Below are 6,365 nucleotides of genomic sequence, written 5' to 3'. Positions count from 1 at the left end.
ATGTGTACCTCTTTTTTGGTTGCTGAGTAATATTCCATTGTATATATGTACCACATCTTTTTAATCCAGTCATCTACTTTTGAGCATTTGGGTTGCTTCCATATTTTTCCAGTTGTAAATAAAGCAGCAATAAACATGGGGGTGCAGGTATCTTTTTCAATCATTGTTTTTGTGTCTTTTGTGTAGATACCTAGGAGTGGGATTGCTAGGTCGTAGGGAAGCTCCATGTTAAACAGTTTGAGGAACCTCCAAACAGTTTTCCACAGTGGTTGTACTAGTTTGCATTCCGACCAGCAGTGCAGGAGAGTTCCTTTTTCTCCACATCCTTGCCAACATTTGTTGTTGCTAATTGTTAACTTAACAACTTTTTAATGAATTAATTCTGAATAAGTTGCCCCATATTTTTTAGCTTACAATTCCTGTGGCTTTTCAAAACATGCTAAATTTGTCTTTACTATGCCAAAACTGCATAATTCTGATATTTTTTCCCATTAGGCTTCAGAAAAGCCAATGGAATTAATCATGTTGTGTTATCAAAATGTTTTTGGCTCCAAAAAGAAAATTGCACCCATTGCCAAGTTTGATGTGTCATTCAGTTTCTCTCTCACGGTGTATTACTTTAAAGTAAAATGCATTGCAGTCATTTTGAGCTTTAAGTATGTGCTTGTGCTTGTGCTTAGTGCCTTATCCACCAGGGGGCTCATGTGGGCAGTCAGTAATGACAGGCATTTTGTCTGTCCTTCATTTTCTACCCCCTAGTAGTATTTGCGTTAAAAACAGATATATTGTCATTGCTTAGCCTTCTAGTCATAGCTCAATAATCTATTATTTTTAGATACTTTACTTGAGAATTTGCTTATTCACTAAAATGAGTTTATAACTTCAAAATTAACTCCTGAGTAATTAAGTGATTTGTAGGTATATAGAGTGACAAAAAAAAATAGAATTGCTAAAAATTGTCATGTGCATTGTAAGGTTGAACAAGGCAACACTTCCCTTTTGTATTACCTCTCTTACTATTAACAAATATCCTCGCAGTCTATTTAGTGCCGTGTTTTTTGCTTTTTGTTGTTTTTTTTGGCTTGTTTTTCATGAGTGAATTCAGTTCAAAATGGTTGCAAGGTGTAATGTTGCATGGTGTTCCTCAGAGCGGTTTAATAAGACAGTCATGTCCCCTACAGAGAAAGTATGTTAGATGAGCTTTGTTCAGGCATGAGTTACCGTGCTACTGGTCATGAGTATATTAAATAGGTGTCACACATAAAACATTGATAGTTGACAAAAATGTTGGGGCCACAGTCTCCCTGAAACTTCCTGTATTTATTCTAGAAGTACTGCTCACTGTTCACCAATTCATTGTTCATGGGACTTGGACTTTCAGTCTATTTGGTCTTTGAATCTGAAGTGTGCATCTTGTAGACAGCACACAATTAAATCATATTTTTCAATCTTTACCTTTTTATTGGAGTACTTAATCCCTTATATTTAACTGATGACTAATGACTCATCACGTAGAATTGACACAATTCATTTTGCTACTTGTTTTCTATATGTCTTGTGTTTTTTTGTTTTCTCTACACAATTACTGCTTACTTTTTTCCCAGATATTTTCCAGTATACCATTTAAATACCCGTAGCATTACTTTGACCCTGTTTTTATTTTTTTACTGTTTGTGCTGGGGGTTACAATTATGATCTTAATTTATGGTGGTCTAGTTCATATTACAGATACCGTAATTTAAAGAGTACAAAAATGAAGGTATTTTCATTTCTTAAATCTCCATTATGCTATTACTGTCATACAAATTAATTCAATATATATTCAGCATATAAAACAATTTTATGATTATCGCTTTATGCCACTTTTTAAAAAAGAAGAAAAGGATTGAAAACACAAGCATTTCCTAGTTCTTCTTCAGCTCTTCATACAAACCCCCAAACTATCTAGCACCCTTTTCCTTCAGTATTTTTTATAGCATAGTTCTGCTAATGACTAATTCCCTCAGATTGTGTTTATCTGGAAATGTCGTAATTCTCCTTCATTTTAAACAAGAGATTAGCTGGATAGAGAATTCTTGGCTGTTATTTTCTTTCTATTTCCTCTGGGGATTACAATTATCTTCATTTATGTCAGTCTACTTCAGATTACATGGTTTCTGATAAGAAATCAGCCTTTAATCTCATTGAGGACCTTTTCTACATGAAAAGTCATTTTTCTGTAACTACTTTCAAGACTTTCTTTCTGACTTCTATCAGTCTGACTTAGATTAAGTGTGTCTCTCTATTAAGTGAGCACTCATGAGTTCATTGTCTTGAATAATAGAGAAAATTTTTGTCAGTATTCCTTTAAATATGCTTTTGCTTCTTTCTCCTCTTCCTCTGGGGCTCCCATCATGTACATTTATGTAAGTTTGTGATCATGTACATTTATGTATATATGTGATGTACATTTTAGTATGCTGGGTACACCATGGGTATCTGAGCCTCTGTTCATTTATCTTTTCTCTTTGTTCATTTAAGCCTAAAACTGAATATTTATTGATTAATGTTCAGGTATTGTGATTTTTCTTCTAATAACCCATATCTGTGTTTGAGCCCCATAGTAACTGCTTCATGTAAATGTGTGTATTTTATATGTCAATTTTTCACTCCAGAATTTCTTATGTTTCTATTTTTGTATTTCTCTTTATTGTTATTTTTTATTTGAGATGTTGTTATCATGCTTTAATTCTTTAGACATGGTTCCCTTAGTCTTTTAACATATTTATGATAGATGATATAATGTCTATGTCTATTACATCCAAAATTTGTACTTTCACAGTCATTTGTCTAGGCTTTTTTTTTTTTTTAAACCTACTTATATTGTTTCCTGTTTCTTTACATAGTTCATGGTTTGGTTTTGTTGAAAACTAGTTTAATAGTATATTGTAATAATTCTAGTGTCTGATACATTTTTATTGTTTCATTGCTGGTTTCTTTTGTTTCTGTTTTCTGAAATAATCATGAAATAATCATGTAGATTCTGTATCCCTTCCAGTGTACGGCTAATAAATGGTATCATTTTTATTTCTTGCTTTTATGTTTTATTTTAAGATTGGCTTCATAAGGGTTGTGCTATGTCAGTATAATTTAGTGGTTAACTGAATGGTTAAGAACGTTTCTTAAATGCCTTATCTATATGTTTTCTTTTGCCAAGGATTATCTGTGTGTGTGAGCAAGTAGGCCTTCAAACTTGGTGCTGTTTTTAAGTTAGACTTCACTTTTTTTTTAATAGTTACTGATTTATGCATACAGAACTGTAGTATAGGCCAGAGGTGCAGAGGGTAAGAGGATTCACCAGAGACAGAGTGGGGAGCAGAACAGGCAGATCGACAAAGCACACTGCTGAGGGGCATAGCAGGCAGGTCAGGAGAGGTCTGCCATGCCATGTGGGTCACCTCACCAGCTAGGGATCAAACTCATGCTGCAGTGACTGCTGTAGTTTCATAGTGCTGTGCTTTAACCCATTGTGCCACCAGGGAGGGCCCCAGCCATTGCTTTTAATTTCTACCTGTAGACTTTAAGGTCAGCCACTAGTGAGTGACCCTCCCTTTTCACAGGTGTTTTCTAGGTCACCTTTTGAGTGCGAGGAATATGCCAGAGCTTTTCAAACTTTAGTACAGTCACCCAGTTCTCCACGGTTTTCTTTCAAATTTCTGGCCAGGTTCTTGTTTACACAACTGAAATCCTTGCTTAGGCAGCTACCATCTGCGTCCCTACCCCCAACCCCGCTGTTTGCTATTTGTTTGCCCCTTGGAGAAAGGGATCACCCCCTTCATTTTGCTTGTTCTTATAAAATATTGACTATGATCTGGGATGTAACTCTAAAAAAGATTCAACCTCTCTGAGGCTACCAGCTTTCCAGCATTTTATAGATATGGTGCCATTAAACTGGAGAGGAAGCGGGGATAAGAATAGCATCAAACTAAAATGGTTAAGACCCATTATCACACCAAGGGTCAGTAGTTTCTCCTAGACAATTGTCATTTTGTTTTGTGACTTTAATTGGAAATGGTTGATTTTAGTTGTTTGCCAGTATTTCTGTTATTTTTGTGGGACAGTGACTTTATGAAGCTTCTTCTCTGCCATTACAGAAGCCTGTGTCCTTCTAGAATTCAATGTATGTTAAAAAGTAATAGCACAGCAAAGGCAGACAAAAGCAGAGACTTTTGCAAAGAAATGTTACCCTTTTTCTTCCAGCCATTTCTTTGTAGGTTATCTCTTATATCTTCCTACTCCAGCATCCTCTCCTTTACCATGGCTTTCTCTTTGTGATGATTCTGTGTAGTGACATGAACCATAGCTTTGGCATTTATGCATACCTGGATTTCGTCTCCACCTCTAGAGTGGTAAGCAAGGTATGTCTCATTTTTGAGCCTTAGTTTCCTCATATGAATCAGGAGTGATAGCACCCACCTTTATAGAATCCCAATGACAATGAAATGAGAAAGCATTTAACAAACATACCAAACTGTACATACTAGATGTCAATAAATTATTATAAAATAAACTTCATTACTATATTCCATGTGCTTGTTTTTCTCACTTTTTGCCATTATTGACTTATCTTAATGAGATCTAGCATAAAATAGTAATTGCTTAATGGCTTAGGAAAGTAACATAAAAGACACGCCTTTCCTTTCCTGTGATCTAAAGCAAATTAACTACTTTGAGCTTTAGTTTCTCTGGATTTTAATGACAGCAATAGTATATACTTCTGCTAAATTAGACTCTGAGAATCCAGTTTGTTCCTTTATACCCTACACTTTGTATACAGTTTGCACTGTGCGCTCGATTCAAATAAACTGTGGTGACCATATGGTGATAAATATTTGGTTCTTGGGTGGGATTTATGGGCATACAGTTTTTTCTTTCCTTAAAAAAATTAACAAAAAATATAAGGTTTTTTTTTGTGGTATGTATCATTTCTCCAATTCTTTGAGTTAGATAAATATTGTGCTATATTTCTCAAATGTATTTTAAAAGATGAAAGATTTATATGGTCTGAAGAGAAACCAGAGTAGCCAATATATTTTAAATAACATTTATTGTTTATAAACTTTGGATTTAATATCATTGATTATTCACTTTGTGACCTAGTCTAAAATAGAAGAAAATAAATTTACAAATGTTGTTGCTCTAGAAATAAGAGCATTAACATAGTGATGTCTTGACAAGCTGAGAGAACAAGGTAGTTTCGCTGTAATTCATAAAGTAATAAGGTAAAAATTGTGAATAACATTTGACACTGCTTTCTTTATTAGCATAGTTGTTTTAAAATAGTCGATGGAATGTGTTCTTTGAATATTCTCTTGAGTGTAATGTGCAGATAACATTTTTAGTTGAAAATAAATGATTTGAAATTGGACATACAACTATAACCTCATAACGAGAATTCATCATGGAGATGTTTAAATTTGGTTCTGGTTGTGAAAGTAACTCATATCCATGTGGAAAGTATTTCTCAATGTCTTCTTTCACATTATTTACTGCCTAAGAAATATTTTCAGAAATTGTTTTTTTCTTTTCCCCCAGCCCCTTATAAAATTAAGTACAGAAGGATAATATTTTCTCAGGTGAGGTTGAATTTTAGAGACAAGAGCCAATTTTGTACACTTTGGGTCATTTTTACCCACATCAAACATACCTGGCATGAATTCAAATGACACAGAAAAAATATTTTTTTAATAAGCAGCCAAAGACAACTCTCTTCTGAATCTTTTACTGGGCCTTTCTACATATGACTACAGAGATATTTATAATTATAGTAGTTTAATAAATGTAATCATTTAATGTATAGTTTATCTAACTTTTTTCATTGAGTAAGATAAAAATAGGTCTCTGGTCAGTTCATCTAGAATCTGTTGACAGCTAGATCTGTGCCATGCTTCCTAGTGACCACACATATTTCAATTTATAGACTATACAATATCATATTCTACTACGCAGAATCTGTAGTATACACGGATCAATTTAATATAGCATGTAAATTGCATACATTTTTTCTATCTAATTTTGTGATAAATATAAGTGTGAATTCTAACACGTTCTCACACTGAACATAGATATTCTTAGCATAAATTTCTATGTACAAAGAAGCTAGCAGAAAGAGCCTATTTAAAGTTGGTAAATAATATTAACTGTTTCCAGAAAGGATTTGTCCATTTACATTCCCCACCAATAAGGTTGGAGTATGTTTTTCCTCACATTTTGCCAAACTTTATCATATGTCCTCTTTCAGAGTATGAAGGAGTATACCAAGGAAAAAACCTATTTTTATTACTATGATGATGAAGACCTTCTTTTCCCTTCTCTCTCAGAGTTCT

Source organism: Condylura cristata, unplaced genomic scaffold, assembly GCF_000260355.1.
Source record: "Condylura cristata isolate star-nosed mole 26May11 unplaced genomic scaffold, ConCri1.0 scaffold00006, whole genome shotgun sequence".
NCBI classification, from domain to species: domain Eukaryota; kingdom Metazoa; phylum Chordata; class Mammalia; order Eulipotyphla; family Talpidae; genus Condylura; species Condylura cristata.
This window is presented reverse-complemented; position numbering follows the sequence as displayed.